Source organism: Lissotriton vulgaris, chromosome 1_2 (assembly GCF_964263255.1).
Source record: "Lissotriton vulgaris chromosome 1_2, aLisVul1.2, whole genome shotgun sequence".
In the NCBI taxonomy this organism is placed as follows: Eukaryota; Metazoa; Chordata; class Amphibia; order Caudata; family Salamandridae; genus Lissotriton; species Lissotriton vulgaris.
The window spans coordinates 360,494,571-360,518,659 of NC_141686.1; the positions used below are offsets into that span (position 1 = coordinate 360,494,571).

Sequence of the window (24,089 nt, forward strand, 5' to 3'; positions counted from 1 at the left end):
AGTCAAATACCATGAATTCAAATAAACGCGTTGTTTTATTACATGAAAAAGTAGACGTCCTCCTGAGCACAGCGTGGGACCCGCTAAGCGGGTATTATGAATCTGTGAAGGATCATTCAAGGACTGCTATGATCTTGAATGGTGCGTTCATGAGAATTTATTCATGATTGATATTGGTATCTCATATCAAGGGATCAAGTTCTAAACTTGAGTGCGACCATCACTCATATAAACATGTTTTCCTGATGCATTTCGGGCTATTACAGCCCTTCGTCAGGGTGCATCATCTACAAAAAATAAAGCAATGATACTTAGAGGGAACCTTTAAATGTATTGTCAAATAACAATCACATTGTCACGTAAAGCATGGGTGAGTCAAATTATGACAGTAACCTAAAAACAAGTGCCAACTCAAATCAACATAAACCTGTGACCCGCAATAAAAGTTGAAACATTGCAAAACTATTACAAAAATAATATGGGCAGTGAGTCCTTGACTCGTGGGTCATGCCATCTAGTGTAGAACATCATGATCACTATGATCATGCCGGTGAGGTGAGTACGTGAACCGTAACACGATAACCAAGTGTTTAACTAAATCGTAATGGTCTAGAACTGCGTGCTCCAAATAAACATGCCGGATGTGCAGAGTGCACAGAAAAGCCATGGAGCGATACTCATGATGAATGGAAAACACAATATCTCAAAACACGTAACCATAGGGTGTACAAAGAATGTGAGTGCCAAGATCTAAGCCCGAAATGAGCTGGTGTACTTTCAGCAGTATTGTTGCTAGGATATTGAGCGTGATCCCAGACGTGTAACCCGAGCGGGAGGCTGGGTGTTTAACAAGTGAAGATTAACAAGTGAAAGGGGACTGAAAGGTCAGAGTGTGGGTGCTCGCGGGTGGGTGCCATCTTGTAACATGTGTAAATACGGTGTTTTACACAATGTGAATATGCAAGTGCAAATACCAGAAATAACAGGATGTGTATCAAAATGCCAAAATCTGACCAGATGAGATGTAATTGAATAAAAAGGACACAATCTGTATACAAAATATATACAATTCTAACGTGAAAACACACCAGGCCAAAGCACCGGTGTTATGATGCCCAAATTAAAAAATAGTTCCTATATAGAAAATGGAAATAACAATAAGAGTTGAATACAGCAGGGGCTGTACAAGATAAGAAGCTGAATGGAAAAAAAAAGGATACAATAATGATAATGAAATTAAAAAATGAATACACTAAGGGTTGTGCAATGGTAAAATGAGCTGAAGAGTGAAAGTGGAGCAGTAAGAGTGAAACTAACATGAGAGACCAGTGAAGTGGAGAGGAGTGAGTGTATTCAAGAGTTGATAACATAAAGATGCAAATGGAATTCACCATGTACAAAGTGCGCAAACAAAACGTTAGAATAAAAAACGTTTTTCTGAACATATAAGAGTAGTAAGAAAAATGTGTAAGTAGATAAAGAAGTGTGATTGATGGTGAAAGTAATTACACTCAAGCTACAGGAATTACTATGAGATGATAGCATTAAATGAAAAGAGAGCATTATAAGAGTCCATGCTGGTGTTACAGATATGTGCAAGGAGGGAGTTCCAAAGCTTAGGGCACAAACGCCGAAGGAGCGCCCTCCGGCTCGTACTCTCTTAAACCGAGGAACAACCGCTAGATGCTGTTCCATGGAGCGCAGTTGACGAGTAGGTCTATAGGGCGCCATGAGGCCAGCCAGAATAGCAGGAGATTGGAGAAAAATGATTCTGTGGGCAATACAGAGAGTCTTACATTGGATGCTTTTCTCCACTGGCAGCCAATGTAGTTTGTGGATGGAACTAGCGATGGAACAGATTTTTGGCAGACCAAGGAGGGCATGGGCTGCCGCATTTTATGCCCTTTGCAAATGCAGTATCTCTGCCCTATTGGCCCTGAAATACAGGGAGTTCGCATAATCCAATCTAGAGAATATTGTGGCCTGAATAATTACCTGATGGATGGTAGGGTCGAAAAAACCCAGCAAAGGTTTAAGTCCATGTGGGAGCCCGAAACAAACTCCGGCTACTACCTTAGTCTGGGTTTGAAAAGAAAGTCTATCCAGACTCCTAGATTTTTTACTGCCGGTTTAGGAGCCGGCGGAGGGCCCAAAGAGGGCAGCTACCCGTGGTCACTCCACAGATGGATGCCTTTGCCCACCACCAAGATCTCCGATTTGTTGCCATTGAGCTGAAGACAATTGGCTGTCATCCAATCTGCAATAGTTGTTAAATCTTCCTGAAACTTAAGTGCACCCTGCCCAGAGTTGCCTGATAATGCCACCACCAGCTGTATGTCATCCGTGTAAGATACCACAACTAATCCTCTGCTCCTGGCCACTGCTGCCAGAGGTTGGACATAGATGTTAAAAAGGGTTGGGCTTAAAGCTTGTAAATGCAAAATCGAATATCATTTATGTCAAAACTCAGTATCTTTTGTGTTCCTTTACTTCTGAATCCATATTTCTATTACAGTGCCAAGGTTCAAGAAATGTAAAGCAGCGAGTCGATAGTTCTGGATTTCAGGAGCTGAATTCTTTACTGCTCAAGATTCAATCTTTACCTCATCGTCAAGCTTTCAGAAACCTATTAAGAACTAAACTTTTCAACAGCTTTCTCTCTGATCAATAATTTCGCCATCATGCAAGGCTTCTGTCTAAAATATATTCATATATATTTAATCTGGCCATGAATCATTTACAGTCAGTGGTGAGCCAGCAAATTTCCCAAGGCTCCAGCTTCATATTGGACACCTCTTGGGACGTGCCGCTAAGATGCATTCACAGATGCATGTGATGATTGAAATGAGCATCAATTTATCCCGAGCCAGGGCTTCAGAGGTAGATATTGTGCACTGCAAGCATTAACTCTCACAGTTACAGGTCACAATTTTCTACTTTTACTTCTTGTGCCTTTGGACGTTGTTCTCTAGCAGCTGTCTTTGAACCAGTTGTTGCACAAAAGGACCAAACACCAAAATCAGCTAGAAATATTCTCCAGTCTGTGCTTGTTAAAATTATTCAAGTGTGTTGTGTTTATAGGTTTTATCACTAATCCCTGTAGTAAGCTGAAAATCCTTTCCACAACTACTTCCAAATCCACTGCAATGGTATGGTTTCTCCTCTGTATGTGTTTGCTGATGTCTTCGTAGAATTGATAATCAACTAAAGCTCTTCGCACATTCAGTGCATTCGAATAACTTTCCCACGAATTGTGGCCGCTGATGATTTTTTAATGTTTACGGGTCACTACAACTACTTCCACAATCAATGCATTTATATGGGTTTTACCCAAAATGTGTTTGCTGATGTCTTTGTAGGTTATCTAACCGACTAAAGCTCTTCACACATTTACTGCACTTGAATTTTTTTTCCCCTGTGTGTGTTCGCTCATGGCTCCTCAATGTTGAGTAATGACTAAAACTAACTTTACATTCACTGCATTCGTATAGTTTTTCTCCTGTGTGTGTTCGCTGATGTGTCTGTAGATTTGATAACCGACTAAAGCTCTTCACACATTCACTACACTTGAATGGCTTTTCTCCTGTGTGTGTTTGCTGATGTATCCTGAGACTTGCGGAACAACTAAAACTACTTCCACATTCAGTGCAATAATATGGTTTTTCCCCTGTGTTTGTTCGCTGGTGGCTCCGGAGGGTTGATAACTGACTGAATTTCTTCACACATGCATTGCAATGGTATGGTTTTTCCCCAGCGTGTGTTCGATTATCTTTTTGTAGGTCTGGTGACCCACAAAAGCTCTTTACACACTCACTGCATTTGAATGGTTTTTCCCGTGTGTGTTCGTTTATGTAATTGGAGGTCTAATAACCGACTGAATTTCTTCACACACTCACTGCAATGGTACAGTTTTTCCCCTGTGTGTGTTCGCTGATGATCTTTTAGGAGTGCTTACTGACTACAGTTCTTCACACATTCATTGCAATTGCACGTTGCTTCTCCTGTGTGTGTTTGCTGATGGCTCTTTAGTAGTGATGACAACCTAAAGCTTTTGCTGGATGTGTATGATTCTTCTTTCTTGGTTAGTGTCTCTGGGTCGGGTTTATATTTGTCTGCATCACATGACTGCGTTCCCTGAGGAGCTAACATGGTTGGTAAAGCACTTGTGTTATTCTCACATTCCCTGTATGTGTGGGGCATTTTGGACGCTTGATTTCAAATTTCACAATGAAATACAAGACTCCCCAACTACATATATTATAATTGTGGAAAGTAAAGCTTCTTAGCAGGTGGGTATGTCTTTAGATTGCATAATGGTTTCGCACGGTTACGGGAAAAGATTAGTCTTCCTTCCGGTTGATGCAAATTGGGACAGTCTGTTGTAGATCAGAGTCCCTCTCATTCCTTTACCATTAAGTTGTCTAGCTCCACTCCATTGTGCTTTTTTGTTGCTCCTGTGGTAGCCAGAAAGAGTTTACTATACACCTAGAGCACTGAATGATTGTCTGCCATCATTACAGGAAGCAGAGCAATGTTGTATTCACCTCACATCTAACACATGATCAAAGCTGGTGGTGCAGGCCTGTTTCTACAGGAGGTGGTTTGTCAGTGTTGTTGCCTTAATTTTTTAGAGGTCATTCTTTATCCTGTTGCGTGGCTTTACACAGCGCAGACTCTTCAATCAATCAATCAATCATCGTATTTATATAGCGCACTACTTACCCAGAGGGTCTCAAGGCGCTGGGGGGGGGGGATCCGCTACTGCTCGAACAACCAGGTCTTGAGTTGCTTCCTGAAGGCGAGGTGGTCCTGGGTCAGGCGGAGGTGGGTGGGGAGGGAGTTCCATGTCTTGGCGGCGAGGTAGGAGAAGGACCGTCCCCCTGTGGTGGCTCTGCGGATGCGGGGGACGGCGGCGAGGGCGTGGCTGGTCGAACGAAGCTGGCGTTTGAGAGCGTAGAAGTTGAGGCGGCTGTTGAGGTATCCTGGGCCTTGGCTGTGTAGGGCTTTGTGTGCGTGGGTGAGGAGACGGAAGGTGATTCTCTTGTTGACCGGGAGCCAATGCAGATTTCTCAGGTGCCCGGAGATGTGGCTGCGACGGGGGATGTCCAGGATGAGTCGTGCTGAGGCGTTCTGGATCCGCTGGAGTCTCTTCTGGAGTTTGGCGGTGGTTCCGGCGTAGAGGGTGTTGCCGTAGTCCAGACGGCTGGTGACGAGGGCCTGGGTGACCGTCTTCCTGGTCTCGGTGGGGATCCACCGGAAGATCTTACGTAGCATGCGCAGGATATTGAAGCACGACGAGGAGACGGCGTTGACTTGTCTGGTCATGGAGAGGGAGGAGTCCAGGATAAAGCCCAGGTTGCGTGCGTGGTCTGTTGGTTTGGGTGCGCTGCCTAGGGCGGGGGGCCACCAGGAGTCGTCCCAGGCGGAGGGTGAGGATCCCAGGATGAGGACTTCCGTCTTGTCCGAGTTCAGTATCAGTCGGCTGTTCTTCATCCATTCGGCTACCTCTTTCATCCCTTCGTGAAGGTTGGCTCTGGTGGTGGCGGGGTCGTTGGTAAGGGAGAGGATCAGCTGGGTGTCGTCGGCGTAGGAGATGACAGGAGACTCTTGCGTCCACTGAATTGCTCTTGACTGCTTCTTCCAGGATCTAGGAATACACGAGAAGGCGTTATGCGTTTAGGGGATTTGGCGCCTCAGGGTTGGATTGCACTTATTTTTTTCTGTTTCCAAATTAAGTTAACGGTGCTCAAAGTTGTGGAGAACCCCTAAACTCCACAGGGCAAGCGCAAAGCTGTCAAAACATAAGTTCTACTCCCAAGCACACATTTTAAGTTATAGCAGGGTTTTGTCATGGTTTGCCTATTTGCGCCTGCCGGACTACATATACCAGAATGCTAAGGAGGGGGCAGAACTGAATCTATATATCCCCGGGGTCCACCAGGGGGCCTTGTAAGTGATTACTCTTTGGAACCTGTTTGTGTTGGTGTTGAGTTCCGTGTTTGGGAACTGCTGTTCAGGATCGAAGAACAGAAGCCTGTGTATCAGTAGGCTTCTCTGATGCAAGAAGATTTTGTTAGTTTAAGACTTTGGGAAAGGTGCTTCTTTTCGTCCTTTCTTTCCGCGTGCGGCTGCCGCGAGTAAAGAAAAGCGAGTCTCGGCGGAGAAGCCTAGTTTGGAGACTGCGGACAAGAGAAGGCGTTTCCATGTCCTGAAGACTCACCCGTTCGCGTGCGGCTGCCGCGAGGGAAGGTCTCCGGTTTTGGTGCTATATCTGGAGAACGTTTGAATTGGGATACTTGTGGCTAAAGAAAGGAAACCTGCTTCATGGTTTTATTTAGTACTTTGTTTCTTCCCGGCAGCGGCTGCCGCGAGGAAGGAATCGGCTGGATCCGTGGCTAACCCCTGGTATCAGGAGTGCGAGAAAACGCTCGCAACAAAAACACTGAAATGTGCAGTCTAAAGTCTACGATAAGCTGGTAAGCCTCGGAGGAGGTTGTATTCGTTATTTCCTATTTTTGTTAGTGTTCCGTATTTAGTTGGGCCCAGCTAGGAATACTATTTCGTGTTCTATTTTTGTCCTTGGATGAACTGGTATTGTTTGCAAGACTATACTGAATCCTTCTTCTCCAGTGTTTGGAACTGAGGTTTTGCATTATCAAAACCTTCCCCGCTGGGTTACTGGAGAGAGCTGTTATACTTTCAAGGGAAGCGAAATAAGGGTATGTGTGTTGCATGATTGTTCATTGAGGTATTCTGATGTGTTGTTGAACAAACAGTAATCAGTGGTTTTCTTACAGGAAGCACTTATGTATAGAGAAGTATCTATGGTATAGAGAGGCAGAGGTCACCTCCTGATTTATGTGGTATATATTGTTTCATTAGCGAGAATTGAATGAGAGTAGTCAGAATTGATGTGATAATTCTTTCTTCTTGTCGTTTCAGCTATCCCTTCCATTGCTGTTCCTTCCCTTACCCTTCCTTGATATATCCCTCGCTTGATTACCTCTACGCTCTGTGTTTATGTTACAGTCAGAGTGTGGGGAAATCAGGAGGTGGACCCCTTTCAGCATCACCCTGATCCCGAGGAGAAGCAAACTGTGACAGGTTTCCCTATTAGTAACGAGTAAATACAGTAATATAAAGACAAGTTATACACAATTTATTTCAGTTTCCTTGTTCACGCTTTATTCTGGTGTTTTCAGCCACAGCCAACACGTGTTTCGTCGCAAGAGGGTGTGATCCCGAGACTTCCTCAAGGCTATTATGTCCAAGCAGCTTTACCCTACTCCCTATTTGTCACCTTCCATACTCCCTTATGTCTGCGAACTCGCTCATCAGGGTTCATTGACAGCTAAAGCAGGGGAGTGACTCAATGCACACAGCAGACATAAGGTAATGGTCTGATAGTTAAACGCCATGGTTGGCAGTACAAGGATCACAAGCGTCATATGAGAAGCTCGCCCGGGGCATACAAACGGAGGAAGTGCACAGGTAGATATTATGAGGTACAAACAGAAGAGGCAAACATATAGGTACACACTTCTTTATTTGGGTCTGTGTCAGGCCTTTACTGGGCTAGGTATCGGTGTGCACTGTCTCTTATTTCCACTGCTGATAAAGGTACTTGCTGCAGGGGTGTTACCACTTCGACCCTTAACAAGAGGAGAGCAGAGCATTAGAATGCACAACACCTGGAGACCTCCTGCCTTGAGGGGAAGGTGAGGGTCCAGGTGTCAGACAATATCAGCAAGGGACAAAAAAGGATCCTAAGAAACACAGCAGCAGAGAGGCGAAATCATCAGCCCAGATAGAGAAGAGCCGGGTCTTCCACTGTTTCCGGATCAATAAGTTGTTGGAGGGTGCATCTGTACTGCTGCTGGGACGTTCGGAATCGCTGTCTGAGCTACTCTCAAAAGATGACCCTGAGAAGGTGTTATATTTCCTGTACCAAGGTTAGGGGGCATAGAATTCCATTGGGTCAGAGCTAAAACATGGAAGGAGCAACCTCTCGTATTGCACTGCTATGACGAGGGATGTGGGCCAGGTTTAGATTGGCAGAGCGTAATGTTCCGGAGGGCATGTAAAATTGCATCTAGGCAACTGGGCTGGGTACTCCTTGGATCTCGTTTTTTTGGGAGTTAAGTTTTAAACAGTTGTTATGCATCCATCTGGCCACCACAGTTTTTAGATTTGGCACAAAAGCCAGTCGACTGCTGACAGGGAAATAATCAGCTGAGTGTCATCAGCATATAACACCAGTGAGATATTCCAAGAGATTTCACTACCTACGTCAGAGGTATGATGTCAATTTTAAAAAGGGCAGGACCGCGCTCCGAACCCAGAGGGATGCCGGGTGCCAGCCCTCTTTGGGATGAGGCAAGGGGGGGGGGGCATAAATTGAAAGGACCACTCCTTTAAAGAGGAGGTTAACCAGGCCAGATCTTTGCCCTGTACCTCTAGGTCAGTGAGAGAAGTTAATATTAGTGCATGTGAGACAGTGTCGAAGGCCGCGCTTAAATCCAGGAGGTACATATCCTGGGAACAGCCAGCATCTGCTGTACTTCAAAGGGATTAATTAACTTTTAGAGGGAGCAATTTCGGCACTGTATGATCTAAATCCATTTTGGTTAGGAGATTGTTTACCTGTTTCTCCACAACCTTGGACAGAAACGACAGAAGAGAAATGGGTCGATAGTTCTCTGGCAGAGTGGCATCTAGCGAAGGCTTTTTTAGAAGATGAATAACCTTGGCATGTTTCCACGATATTGATACTTCTGCAGTGCTCAGCGTGAGTTTGGCCAATTCTAGAGATATGGGTGTGACCCTCTCTTGAAATTTTAAAATATAATCAGGTTTAAATGGGTCATCCGGAGATCCAGATTTCACTTGACGCATTAAGGTGGAAATAGAATCTGTGTCAAGTAGAGCCAATTGGTCCAAGGGAGCCCATTGCGAGTGGTAGGTCCCTGTGTCAACAGAGACAGGTCTGACTGTTTTCTCACCCCTGTTAAAGTAAAGATAAAGATCATTGACCAAGCTTGCTGCCGTGGCTGTTAGAAGCTACCGCTAATCACAGAGTGGAGGCGGGGTTTAATCAGATTGTTCACAATAGAGAAGATTTGCTTAGAAGGTTTACTGCTGTTTTTGATTTATCTGCAAATAATTCGACATGGGCTCTTTTAATCAGTTTCTTGTAGCATTTAATCTCTCTCATGTATTGCATTGATGCTGCAGCATCATAGGATTTGTGCCAAGCGCACTCTATTTCTTAGAATTGTTTCTTTTCTGAGCAATGCTTCATTGAACCAAGCAACTGGGCGGTGGTACCTACGTTTATAAAGAATGGCAGGAATCAAATGATCCAAGGCAGAATTGGTCCAGGAAAGACATGGCTTGGCAGTTCGGGCTGGACTGTTCCCATGAGGCACAGGGTCAAGTCTGATTTGCATATGGCCATGTCTGAACTGGGGTGGTGTGGAGTGCAAAAAAACGATGGATTTAGGCCCAGATCTCTGTACTGGGGAGAATGTATGACATTATTCTGCATTCTGTCCATCAACTGTTGTTTTTGCATTTGTCACCCGAGTGGGATGGGTATGCTCAGACGTGAGTCCCATGCTCTCCACACCACTGGAGTCAAGCTATCCTGTCTGAAGACGGCTGATAGCCAGAAATCGGTCCTAGGATGCTTGTTTCCGGTCCAGGAAAGTCATGGCTTGGCAGTTCGGGCTGGACTGTTCCCATGAGGCACAGGGTCAAGGCTGATTTGCATATGGCCATGTCTGAACTGGGGTGGTGTGGAGTGCAAAAGAACGATGGATTTAGGCCCAGATCTCTGTACTGGGGTGAATGTATTACATTGTTCTGCATCCTGTCCATCAACTGTTGTTTTTGCATTTGTCACCCCGAGTGGGATGGGTATGCTCAGACGTGAGTCCCATGCTCTCCACACCACTGGAGTCAAGCTATCCTGGCTGAAGACGGCTGATAGCCAGAAACCGGTCCTAAGATGCTTGATTCCGGTCCAGGAAAGACATGGTTTGGCAGTTAGGGCTGGACTGTTACCATGAGGCACAGGGTCAAGGTTGATTTGCATATGGCCATGTCTGAACTGGGGTGGTGTGGAGTGCAAAAAAAGGATGGATTTAGGCCCAGATCTCTGTACTGGGGTGAATGTATGACATTGTTCTGCATTCTGTCCATCAACTGTTGTTTTTGCATTTGTCACCCCGAGTGGGGTGGGTATGCTCAGACGTGAGTCCCATGCTCTCCACACCACTGGAGTCAAACTATCCTGGCTGAAGACGGCTGATAGCCAGAAACCGGTACTAGGATGCTTGATTCCAGTCCAGAAAGACATGACTTGGCTGTTCGGGCTGGACTGTTCCCATGAGGCACAGGGTCACGGCTGATTTGCATATGGCCATGTCTGAACTGGGGTGGTGTGGAGTGCAAAAGAACGATGGATTTAGGCCCAGATCTCTGTACTGGGGTGAATGTATGACATTGTTCTGCATTCTGTCCATCAACTGTTGTTTTTGCATTTGTCACCTCAAGTGGGATGGGTATGCTCAGACGTGAGTCCCATGCTCTCCACACCACTGGAGTCAAGCTATCCTGGCTGAAGATGGCTGATAGCCAGAAACCGGTCCTAGGATGCTTGTTTCCGGTCCAGGAAAGTCATGGCTTGGCAGTTCGGGCTGGACTGTTCCAATGAGGCACAGGGTCAAGACTGATTTGCATATGGCCATGTCTGAACTGGGGTGGTGTGGAGTGCAAAAAAACGATGGATTTAGGCCCAGATCTCTGTACTGGGGTGAATGTATGACATTGTTCAGCATTCTGTCCATCAACTGTTGTTTTTGCATTTGTCACCCCGAGTGGGATGGGTATGCTCAGACGTGAGTCCCATGCTCTCCACACCACTGGAGTCAAGCTACCCTGGCTGAAGACGGCTGATAGCCAGAAACTGGTCCCAGGATGCTTGATTCCGGTCCAGGAAAGACATGGCTTGGCAGTTCGGGCTGGACTGTTCCCATGAGGCACAGGGTCAAGGCTGATTTGCATATGGCCATGTCTGAACTGGGGTGGTGTGGAGTGCAAATGAACGATGGATTTAGGCCCAGATCTCTGTACTGGGGTGAATGTATGACATTGTTCTGCATCCTGTCCATCAACTGTTGTTTTCGCATTTGTCACCCCGAGTGGGATGGGTATGCTCAGACGTGAGTCCCATGCTCTCCACACCACTGAAGTCAAGCTATCCTAGCTGAGGCGGCTGATAGCCAGAAACTGGTACTAGGATGCTTGATTCCGGTCCAGGAAAGGCATGGCTTGGCAGTTCGGGCTGGACTGTTCCCATGAGGCACAGGGTCACGGCTGATTTGCATATGGCCATGTCTGAACTGGGGTGGTGTGGAGTGCAAAAAAACGATGGATTTAGGCCCAGATCTCTGTACTGGGATGAATGTATGACATTGTTCTGCATTCAGTCCTTCAACTGTTGTTTTTGCATTTGTCACCCCGAGTGGGATGGGTATGCTAAGACGTGAGTCCCATGCTCTCCACACCACTGGAGTCAAGCTATCCTGGCTGAAGGCGGCTGATAGCCAGAAACCGGTCCTAGGATGCTTGATTCCGGTCCAGGAAAGACATGGCTTGGCAGTTCGGGCTGGACTGTTCCCATGAGGCACAGGGTCACGGCTGATTTGCATATGGCCATGTCTGAACTGGGGTGGTGTGGAGTGCAAAAAAACGATGGATTTAGGCCCAGATCTCTGTACTGGGATGAATGTATGACATTGTTCTGCATTCTGTCCATCAACTGTTGTTTTTGCATTTGTCACCCCGAGTGGGATGGGTATGCTCAGACGTGAGTCCCATGCTCTCCACACCACTGGAGTCAAGCTATCCTGGCTGAAGGCGGCTGATAGCCAGAAACCAGTCCTAGGATGCTTGATTCCGGTCCAGGAAAGACATGGCTTGGCAGTTCGGGCTGGACTGTTCCCATGAGGCACAGGGTCAAGGCTGATTTGCATATGGCCATGTCTGAACTGGGGTGGTGTGGAGTGCAAAAGAACGATGGATTTAGGCCCAGATCTCTGTACTGGGGTGAATGTATGACATTGTTCTGCATTCTGTCCATCAACTGTTGTTTTTGCATTTGTCACCCCGAGTGGGATGGGTATGCTCAGACGTTAGTCCCATGCTCTCCACACCACTGGAGTCAAGCTACCCTGGCTGAAGACGGCTGATAGCCAGAAACTGGTCCCAGGATGCTTGATTCCGGTCCAGGAAAGACATGGCTTTACAGTTCGGGCTGGACTGTTCCCATGAGGCACAGGGTCAAGGCTGATTTGCATATGGCCATGTCTGAACTGGGTTGGTGTCGAGTGCAAAAGAACGATGGATTTAGGCCCAGATCTCTGTACTGGGGTGAATGTATGACATTGTTCTGCATCCTGTCCATCAACTGTTGTTTTCGTATTTGTCACCCCGAGTGGGATGGGTATGCTCAGACGTGAGTCCCATGCTCTCCACACCACTGAAGTCAAGCTATCCTAGCTGAGGCGGCTGATAGCCAGAAACCGGTACTAGGATGCTTGATTCCGGTCCAGGAAAGACATGGCTTGGCAGTTCGGGCTGGACTGTTCCCATGAGGCACAGGGTCACGGCTGATTTGCATATGGCCATGTCTGAACTGGGGTGGTGTGGAGTGCAAAAAAAACGATGGATTTAGGCCCAGATCTCTGTACTGGGATGAATGTATGACATTGTTCTGCATTCTGTCCTTCAACTGTTGTTTTTGCATTTGTCACCCCGAGTGGGATGGGTATGCTCAGACGTGAGTCCCATGCTCTCCACACCACTGGAGTCAAGCTATCCTGGCTGAAGGCGGCTGATAGCCAGAAACCGGTCCTAGGATGCTTGATTCCGGTACAGGAAAGACATAGCTTGGCAGTTCGGGCTGGACTGTTCCCATGAGGCACAGGGTCACGGCTGATTTGCATATGGCCATGTCTGAACTGGGGTGGTGTGGAGTGCAAAAAAACGATGGATTTAGGCCCAGATCTCTGTACTGGGATGAATGTATGACATTGTTCTGCATTCAGTCCTTGAACTGTTGTTTTTGCATTTGTCACCCCGAGTGGGATGGGTATGCTAAGACGTGAGTCCCATGCTCTCCACACCACTGGAGTCAAGCTATCCTGGCTGAAGGCGGCTGATAGCCAGAAACCGGTCCTAGGATGCTTGATTCCGGTACAGGAAAGACATAGCTTGGCAGTTCGGGCTGGACTGTTCCCATGAGGCACAGGGTCACGGCTGATTTGCATATGGCCATGTCTGAACTGGGGTGGTGTGGAGTGCAAAAAAACGATGGATTTAGGCCCAGATCTCTGTACTGGGATGAATGTATGACATTGTTCTGCATTCTGTCCATCAACTGTTGTTTTTGCATTTGTCACCCCGAGTGGGATGGGTATGCTCAGACGTGAGTCCCATGCTCTCCACACCACTGGAGTCAAGCTATCCTGGCTGAAGGCGGCTGATAGCCAGAAACCGGTCCTAGGATGCTTGATTCCGGTCCAGGAAAGACATGGCTTGGCAGTTCGGGCTGGACTGTTCCCATGATGCACAGGGTCAAGGCTGATTTGCATATGGCCATGTCTGAACTGGGGTGGTGTGGAGTGCAAAAAACTTTGGATTTAGGCCCAGATCTCTGTACTGGGGTGAATGTATGACATTGTTCTGCATTCTGTCCATCAACTGTTGTTTTTGCATTTGTCACCCCGAGTGGGATGGGTATGCTCAGACGTGAGTCCCATGCTCTCCACACCACTGGAGTCAAGCTATCCTGGCTGAAGGCGGCTGATAGCCAGAAACCGGTCCTAGGATGCTTGATTCCGGTACAGGAAAGACATGGCTTGGCAGTTCGGGCTGGACTGTTCCCATGAGGCACAGGGTCACGGCTGATTTGCATATGGCCATGTCTGAACTGGGGTGGTGTGGAGTGCAAAAAAACGATGGATTTAGGCCCAGATCTCTGTACTGGGATGAATGTATGACATTGTTCTGCATTCTGTCCATCAACTGTTGTTTTTGCATTTGTCACCCCGAGTGGGATGGGTATGCTCAGACGTGAGTCCCATGCTCTCCACACCACTGGAGTCAAGCTATTCTGGCTGAAGGCGGCTGATAGCCAGAAACCGGTCCTAGGATGCTTGATTCCGGTCCAGGAAAGACATGGCTTGGCAGTTCGGGCTGGACTGTTCCCATGAGGCGCAGGGTCAAGGCTTATTTGCATATGGCCATGTCTGAACTGGGGTGGTGTGGAGTGCAAAAAAACGATGGATTTAGGCCCAGATCTCTGTACTGGGGTAAATGTATGACATTGTTCTGCATCAGCATGGGCGTAAAATCCGTTCCGCTCGCGGAATTTGCGGATTTTCGGCAAATTCGCAATCCGCGAACTCTCGCGAATTTGCCGAAAATTCGCACTCAGCGGAATATAGTTGTTTCCTTTAAAGTGCTGTTGTCTCAATGCACATATTTCCTCTTCTACTTTTCTGCACTTATATGTTAATATTCCTTATTCTCGTCCTACAGTCATTACGTAATTACCCTATGGCTTACTTCTCTTTTTGCCGACTCCTTCAACTCGTTGTTATCCTACTTTTACCCTCCTTTATTGCTTTACCATCATATCACCTTTCTGGCAACCACCCTCTTCACCTCCTTACATTCCATCATTCCACGTTCTTGTTCCACTTTTATTGTGTAATCACCCCATAATTCAATTCTCCTTCTGTTCACCCATTCAACCCGTTGTCATCCTGTCTTTATCCTTCCCTTCGTTATTCCCTTTATTGTCTGGCAACCCTCTTTCCCATCTGTGGTTCTTTATACATCTTGTATTTTCCATTTTCCACACTGACTACTTATGTGCCTCTTATTTTTACTTATTCCGTGTTTTCTCTCAACATTCATTTTGTATACATGCTGTTCAGTTCAGTTTTTTGAAGGCACTCAATGTGCATGATTAATGTGATTGACCATTCCAAGATGGCCGCTATAGTAGATCGATAATGTCTTCTTTGTTGATGTATGTTGACCCACGCATTTCTTCTGTTTGTCTTCACACACAGCTATAGCCAACGTAGTAGAACATTAGGCTATCACATTTTGAACGCTTTTTCATTTTCACTTATTATTATCGGCATGCTTTTTGCGTTATTTACTTTCACGTAAGTCCGCTTTCTATCTTTTGTTTCCCAATCGGGTATTTACTTCCGCATTTCACTCCGACCTCAGACTAACAGTCGGCAGCCCCGCATGTCGTGTGTTGCTGTTTCTAACTATTGGTAAGCACGTTTCTATACCTTTCTGGACTGCTACTTTCACGTTGTTTTAAACTCCATCTGCCACTGCTTCGTTTTCTATGCACGTTAGTTGGGATGTTTTAAATGGTGAAATGTCCAGTTTTGCCGGTTCACTCGCGTTTCCACTTTAATTTAACTTGCACTCTACGGGCGCAACGGTAACGGTCTCCCCACCAGTAATTTGTATTTGTTTATTTTTTCATCACGCACCTGGAGAATTTTCTCACTTTTTTTAACATCGTAAACAAGCATGTTTGGGTTAACCTTTCTGGTCTAGATCACCTCGTTTACCTCGTGGTTGCGAGCTCCCCTTCCTGACATTTAATATGTTCATCAACAGATCCTTTGCTATCCCCTGACGAAGGGCTCCGCCCGAAATGCATTGGGATGATGCATTGATCATTGGACATTGTGAATAAACACAATTGATACATTGTTGCACGGATTGGTCACTATGATGAGATAATAAGTGACCCATCAAGTAAATAAACCTTCAATAAATAAGGATTACAACAGACTACGTTTATATTCAACGTGTGATATCTTATGAGGATACTAGAACTCAGGAGTATATTCTCCCACCGGAGTGCCTTCGGAAACAGTGCAGGCAGTCCCTGCACTCCCATATTTTTTTTGTCTCTTTAATGTAAACATCATGGAGGGCATGGATGGCATTGGATTGTGGTGATTTTTGTGTGTTTTTCGACTTTTTGGGGTGGTGATGGGGCCTGTCCATGTGGGTGGGGGCCATTTTGAGGACTGGTACAGGCAGGGCCTGGCCATGTGGTGGGGGTCTAGGGGCCATTTTGAAGCCAGGCAGTGTGCTTTGTTGTGCCATAGGCCTGCACCCAGTCTGCCATGCTTTCATCCATTATGCCCAGGGATACTCATTGGTGCATGGGCCTAGTCTTTCTGTGGGTTGTCTTGAATTTGAACATGATTGAGGGCATGGATGGCATTGGATTGTGGTGATTTGTGTGTGTTTTTCGATTTTTGGGCTGTTGTTGGGGCCTTTTGCCCAGGGGTACTCAGTGGTGCATGGACTGAGTCTTTCTGTGGGGTCTCTTTAATGTAAACATCATGGAGGGCATGGATGGCATTGGATTGTGGTGATTTTTGTGTGTTTTTCGACTTTTTGGGGTGGTGATGGGGCCTGTCCATGTGGGTGGGGGCCATTTTGAGGACTGGTACAGGCAGGGCCTGGCCATGTGGTGGGGGTCTAGGGGCCATTTTGAAGCCAGGCAGTGTGCTCTGTTGTGCCATAGGCCTGCACCCAGTCTGCCATGCTTTCATCCATTATGCCCAGGGATACTCATTGGTGCATGGGCCTAGTCTTTCTGTGGGTTGTCTTGAATTTGAACATGATTGAGGGCATGGATGGCATTGGATTGTGGTGATTTTTGTGTGTTTTTCGATTTTTGGGCTGTTGTTGGGGCCTTTTGCCCAGGGGTACTCAGTGGTGCATGGACTGAGTCTTTCTGTGGGGTCTCTTTAATGTAAACATCATGGAGGGCATGGATGGCATTGGATTGTGGTGATTTTTGTGTGTTTTTCGACTTTTTGGGGTGGTGATGGGGCCTGTCCATGTGGGTGGGGGCCATTTTGAGGACTGGTACAGGCAGGGCCTGGTCATGTGGTGGGGGTCTAGGGGCCATTTTGAAGCCAGGCAGTGTGCTTTGTTGTGCCATAGGTCTGCACCCAGTCTGCCATGCTTTCATCCATTATGCCCAGGTTTACTCAGTGGTGCATGGGCCTAGTCTTTCTGTGGGGTGTCTTGAATTTGAACATGATTGAGGGCATGGATGGCATTGGATTGTGGTGATTTTTGTGTGTTTTTCGATTTTTGGGCTGTTGTTGGGCCCTTTTGCCCAGGGGTACTTAGTGGTGCATGGACTGTGTCTTTCTGCGGGGTCTCTTTATTGTAAACATCATGGAGGGCATGGATGGCATTGGATTGTGGCGATTTTTGTGTGTTTTTCGACTTTTTGGGGTGGTGATGGGGCCTGTCCATGTGGGTGGGGGCCATTTTGAGGACTGGTACAGGCAGGGCCTGGTCATGTGGTGGGGGTCTAGGGGCCATTTTGAAGCCAGGCAGTGTGCTTTGTTGTGCCATAGGTCTGCACCCAGTCTGCCATGCTTTCATCCATTATGCCCAGGTTTACTCAGTGGTGCATGGGCCTAGTCTTTCTGTGGGGTGTCTTGAATTTGAACATGATTGAGGGCATGGATGGCATTGGATTGTGGTGATTTTTGTGTGTTTTTCGATTTTTGGGCTGTTGTTGGGCCCTTTTGCCCAGGGGTACTTAGTGGTGCATGGACTGTGTCTTTCTGCGGGGTCTCTTTATTGTAAACATCATGGAGGGCATGGATGGCATTGGATTGTGGTGATTTTTGTGTGTTTTTCGACTTTTTGGGGTGGTGATGGGGCCTGTCCATGTGGGTGGGGGCCATTTTGAGGACTGGTACAGGCAGGGCCTGGCCATGTGGTGGGGGTCTAGGGGCCATTTTGAAGCTAGGCAGTGTGCTTTGTTGTGCCATAGGCCTGCACCCAGTCGGCCATGCTTTCATCCATTATGCCCAGGGGTACTCTGTCAGTGGTTCATTTTATTGGTCTTTCCATTTTGCGGGGTGGATATAATAAAAATGCTTACTTGTAAACTATTAATTGAAGCGCTACATATGCAACATTTATTTAACTGATGTTCCTCTGGCTTCGTTTGCTTTTAGGTGCAGAAAGACAAATCATCAGCCTCATTGTTCCTCATCATCAGTGCCAGGAACAAGTCCTGCTGCGGTGTGTGCAGCACAACGTCACGTGTGGCCACAGAGAACTCTGCAACTTGTGCAACTGCGGCCTGCTGTTCTGACACCTGAAGAAGATGGCCCCAAACAAAGTTCCCCGTAGCTCATCTAGCAAGAAAGTTGCCAGTAAGGAGCAGAAGAAGCAAGTGGCGCCACTTACCAAGGAGACTGGTGTGCCGACCGCCACATTTTTTTGGGAAAAAAAAGTACGCCTGCAGCAGCAGCGGGGTCTGCTGGGGACCAAGCTGGGAGCAGCAACCCCGCTCCATTGGCCTCAGTGCCACCACCACCACGCCAACTTAAGTCCAAGCCCTTGAGTGCTTTAGAGGCAGCCAATATAGTTGTTCAATCACCATCGACCAGTGATGTTGGCTCATCGCAAGAAAGTAGCAGCATCCCTCAATCAACACAGGTTGTTGTAACTCATCTGACGAGTGTTCAACAACCACAGCCGCAACAACAACCACATGTGCAAGTACAAGCCCAAGTACATGTGGAAGGAGAGGCAGCGCAAGGAGATGCGCAAGCAGAGGTGCATGGAGCGGCACAAGTGCCCACAATAGTTGTTCCTCCCGAAGTAGGGGCACATCAGGAAATCGACATTCAAGCCGAGGTATCATTTGAGGAAACCACTCCTCCTGATCCTTCATTGTCTTCCAGATCCCTATGAAGGAAAAGATCAAGGATGGTGTCTACATCTTCTTCAAGCCCCCTTCCTTCTGATGATATCAATGACAATTGGGAACCACCACAGCCGTCTGAGAGTGAGGCACACCATGATCTGACAAAGGTAGCTAAGCATAAAAGGAAGGTCCCCGAAAGTCTTGTACTTATGGAGTGTGATGATGACGCTGAAGAAGAAGTGGCGTATACTCCTGCTGATGAAGACTCTCACGACGACGACGCAGTCATCATAAACGTCACTCCAGGCTCAGCGGGCATGCAGCAAACAGACATTTTTACCCTAGCCCGAAATGCTGCTGAGCGTGATGTTGGCGACGTGGGAATGGGACCACCACCAATGCAGTTAACTAGTACACCACCACCTACCGTTTCCATATTTTCTTGCCAGAAGGGACCTCCATCCACCTCGACCTCCATTTCCTCAATTAGTGGTGCTGCAAGTGCACAACATAGTAAAGTTAGGCAACACACATCCTCCACTTCATCTGGCATTAGCATTACCAGTATCGCCTCCTCCGCCCCCCACAGACATTTGAAGCCCGCAGTTTGGGACTTCTTTAGTGTTAGCACAACAAGGGAAAACATAGCCATTTGTACCATTTGTAAGCTTGGAGTTAGTCGTGGTAAGCTTGGTACCAACTATGGTACCGGAGGCCAAAGAGGTCATCTTGAGAGACAGCACACTGTCAAATGGCATGCGCACCTAAAGGAGATCAAGGAAGCCCGAATTGCAAGTCAACAAACTGTATCCGTTGATGTTTCATCTGATGATGAATAGGAGGAAGAAGCGTCAAACATTTCTTCACTTACACCCAGTACCCCTGTCAGCAGCACACCCCCTGCAAGATATATGAGCCACACTAAGAGTGTGGGAGAGAGTGAGACACCAATGCGAAAAAGTTCATCATCACCGAGCGTAACTGGGTCGAAGAAGTCATCATCATCATCATCCCGTAAAATCATGGTCCAGCCCACCATTAGAAGCATGTTGTTTTCAGATGCGCCATTTGAACGCAACCACCCAATGACGTGTCTGTATAACACTAAGCTGGCTAAAATGATAGCTCTGGACCTTCTCCCTTTTTCTTTTGTGGAAGGGGTTGGTTTTCATGAATTAGTGGCAACGCTCTGCCCTAAATGGAAGGTTCCTAGCCGGTTCTATTTTGCCAGAGTTGCGTTCCAGCACTACATGAAGATGTGCTGGAGGTGATTGGGGCAGCTTTGCAGAAGAGTGCTGTTCACACTATACATCTGACACCAGACATGTGGACCAGTTGCCAAGCCGTTGATTACATGTGCGTCACTGCACACTGGGTCTCTTTTTCAGGGGTTAGAGCAAAGCTAAATGCAGGTGTTGACCCGAACAACGTTTTTAAAGCTGCTCGGAAACATGCAACACTAGCCATGTTTGGCATGGAGAAAAGTCATACAGGTGAAAACATTTTGCAGGAGTTTAACACAAAGGTCTTTCAATGGCTGTCCCCAAGAAAACGCAAGATTGGTTATGTTTCCACGGATAATGGCGCTAATGTAGTTAAGGCCATGGATATTGGTAACTATTTCAGAGTGCCGTGTTTGACGCACTGTATAAACCTGGTTGTTAAAAAATTCTTGAGTGAAGAAATTCCTGTGTGCGAGTTACTGACCACCTGCCGAAGAATGTGCACACATTTCAACCATTCTTTTAAGGCCCGGAAGCATCTGAGGGGCCTGCAACATGAACGTAAACTGCCAGTGAAAGCACTCATCCAGGAGGTGGCAACACGTTGGAACTCAACCTTCTACATGCTTGAGCGTCTGTTTGAGCAGTGTGCGGTAGTCGATCAGTATTTCTTTACACAGGGTGCAGCTATGAAGGACCTGAGGATACATGCGGAGCAATGGAAGCTAGTTCAAAGCCTGACAGACATGCTTCGTCCTTTTGAGGTCTTCACGCGTGCAGTCAGCAGGGAGGACTGTAATTTGGGAAAAGCTATCCCATTGTTGCGCATGCTAGAACAGCAACTGAAGGCGATGTCTTCTACGTTTCAAAGAGATGAAGAAAAGCAAGAAGCTTTTGATTTGGCGGAGAAATTAATAGGGCGCCTACTTTGCGATGAAAGTCTTCAAAACATCCACACAGAACAGCAGTACATTTGTGCTACTATTCTGGATCCACAGTACAAAAAGGCACTGGCAGGCAGAGTATTCTTTCCTTTTGATGACGCAGAAGTTACAAAGTACAAACATTGGCTAGCTGTGTCAGTCATGAGGTTTGAAAGAGAACGGCAGGAAATTTAAGGAAAAGGCAGTACATCAGCATCAGCAGGCCATCCCGAGTCAAAAGAATCCACTTCTGCATCTGTGGCAGAAGTGAGTGATTTTCCCTCTCAGCCGTTAAAGACACCAGCAACCGGATCATCTGCACCAGACACAACAGTAAGATTGTGTGAAGAAGAGGATTGGCTAACTCGGCTTGGGTTTGCTTCTCAAAAGGTCCCAGCAAAAAGTAAGCAAAGTGGAGGAACCGTGGAGAACCTTGAGCCGATGGTGCAGGACTATCTGAATGACTCAACAGAGGTCTATGTTCATGATGACCCATTGGCGTATTGGCATGGGAAAAGAGAATTGTGGCCAGAGATCACCAACCTGGCTATAAATTACTTGTCTTGCCCACTCGCAAGCGTGTCTTCTGAACAAGTTTTCAGTGCTGCTGGTTGCATTGTAACTTGCAAAAGGACCGCCTCTCGCCCAAAAATGTGGAGCGGTTAACAATGATCAAGATGAATCAGCACCTCATACCACCAGATTACAAAGTACAAGAATACACGCAGGAAGAAGACGAGGACGAGGAGGACACCAACTTAGATGAGGGAAGTTCTTCTCTGTTAGGTGACCTACTCCCGCCTGAATTCGCAGAGTATGAGGACGAGCTCTTCTTCCCTGACACCGAGCCCTGAAAATGAGTCAATGAATCAATAACTTTTTTTTTCGTCCTTATTCACTTTTATTCCTGTGTGTCTGTTTTTCTTTGTTTTTCAAAATCTATATTAAAAAAACTTTAATCACCTAATCACAAAAACAAGCCCATCAGCAGAACTGTCCTCACTTATTTGCGTATTGATTTGAAGGTGCCACAGTCTGCATTCCTCAGGTTCACAAGTTCACAAGAACATGCTCCTCTATCCTCCTCCTCCAGACTCCTATTTCCCTCAAAGCAGATGGCTGGATTACGCCCAATGAAGAAAGACTCTGCACTTGTGGGGGAGTTCTACTTCTTTGCGGGTGAGTTGACGGGTCTGGGGCCATTGTTGGGAAGGTCTAATACCGGATAAAAGTGGTTTGGAGAAAATCGGAGCAGAAAAATGTTTTGCGCTTTTGATCACTTGCCTGTCTTTGGGGTGCTGTTTAGCAGGCTTTTAGGTTGTTGTGGGTGGGTTTTGGGGTCTGGGACCACTGCTGGCACAGTCTAATGTGGATTGCATTTGTTTTTCAGGAAATCTATGGTGGAAAAGGGGAGTTAGGGCCTAGCTGCACAGCGTGTTTGGACAGAATTCCAGGTAGTAGGCCCATTTTTGCTTTTTGCCAGTTTGGGGGTGTTCTGCTTTTTTGCGGGTGGCTGCAGGGGTTTGGGGCCATTGCTGGGAATGTCTAATACCGGATAAAAGTGGTTTGGACCAAATCGGAGGTGAACATTTTTTTGGATTTTTGCTGACTTGCTTGTCTTTGAGGTGCTGTTTGGGGGGGTTCCGGGTGTTTGTGGGTGGGTTTTGGAGTCTGGGAGCACTGCTGGGTATGGATACTTTTGATTGCAAGACGTTTGAAGCAAATCCATGGTGGCAAAGGGGAGTTAGGGCCTAGCTGCAGAGCGCGCGCGGAGTGATTTTGGAAATTTGCCTGAAAATTTCAAAGTCCCCATTTTTGTAGTTTTGCTTTTTGGCTGTTTGGGGTCTTCTACTTGTTTTCACCTGGGTTGACGGCTCTGGGGCCATTGCTGGGAAGGTCTAATACCGGAAAAAAGTGTTTTGGAGAAAATCTGTGAGGAAAACGTTTTTGCATTTTCTGACATTTTGTTCACTTTAGCGTTTTTGGGGGCCTGTTTGGGGGGCCTCCTGGTGTTTGTGGGTGGGTTTTGGGGTCTTGGAGCAAAGCTGGGTATGGATACTTTTGAATGCAAGTGGTTTGAAGAAAATCCATGGTGGCAAAGGGGAGTTAGGGCCTAGCTGCAGAGCACGCGCGGAGTGATTGTGGAAATTTGCCTGAAAATTTTAGTCCCCATTTTTGTAGTTTTTCTTTTTGGCTGTTTGGGGGTCTTCTACTTCTTTCCACCTGGGTTGACGGGTCTGGGGCCATTGCTGGGAAGGTCTAATACCGGATAAAAGTGGTTTGGAGAAAATAGGAGCAGAAAAAAATGTTGCGCTTTTGATCACTTGCCTGTCTTTGGGGTGCTATTTGGCGGGCTTTTAGGTTGTTGTGGGTGGGTTTTGGGGTCTGGGAGCACTGCTGGCACAGTCTAATGTTGATTACATTTGTTTTTCAGGAAATCCATGGTGGAAAAGGGGAGTTAGGGCCTAGCTGCACAGCGCGTTTGGACAGAATTCCAGGTAGTAGGCCCATTTTTGCTTTTTGACAGTTTGGGGGTGTTCTGCTTTTTTGCGGGTGGCTGCAGGGGTCTTGGGCCATTGCTGGGAATGTCTAATACCGGATCAAAGTGGTTTGGAGAAAATCCATGCTGAAAAGCGTTTTGGCACATTAACTTAGGGCTCGTTAGGGTTTAGCACTAGCAGCAGGATTGCATGTGTTTCGGGGTGTTCTAGATTTTTGCAACTGAGTTCTGGGTTCTTAGAGCACTCGTGGGAATGTGTAATTTTGGTTGCGAGTGGTTTGAAGAAAATCCATGGTGGGAAAGGAGGGATTTGGCCTAGTTAAAGAAAGCGTTTGCCACTATTCTTAACTTAGGGCTCGTTAGGGTTAGCAGTATTGTATTGCATGTGTTTGGGCGGGGGCTGTTTTTGGGGGGGTTTGCGAGTCTTGGAGCGATGCTGGGTATGGATACTTTTGCTTGCTTACAAGTGGTTTGAATTCAATCCATGGTGGGTAAGGGGGGATTTGGGCCTACTTTACTTTCAAAGTACGTTTTGTCACCATTTTCTACTAGGCCTCGTTTTTGGGGATCTGATTGGGGGTCTTCTACATTTTTGCGACTGGGTTTAGTAAGGGTCTGGGAGCACTGCTGGGAAGGTC

The 24,089-nt window shown here is 46.8% G+C and overlaps 1 pseudogene; it reads right to left on the reverse strand.

The window, feature by feature from the left end:
• Positions 1 to 3,056: 3,056 nt before the first annotated feature.
• LOC147736854 (uncharacterized) overlaps positions 3,057 to 24,089 on the reverse strand; it is a 63,806-nt pseudogene continuing 42,773 nt past the window's right edge.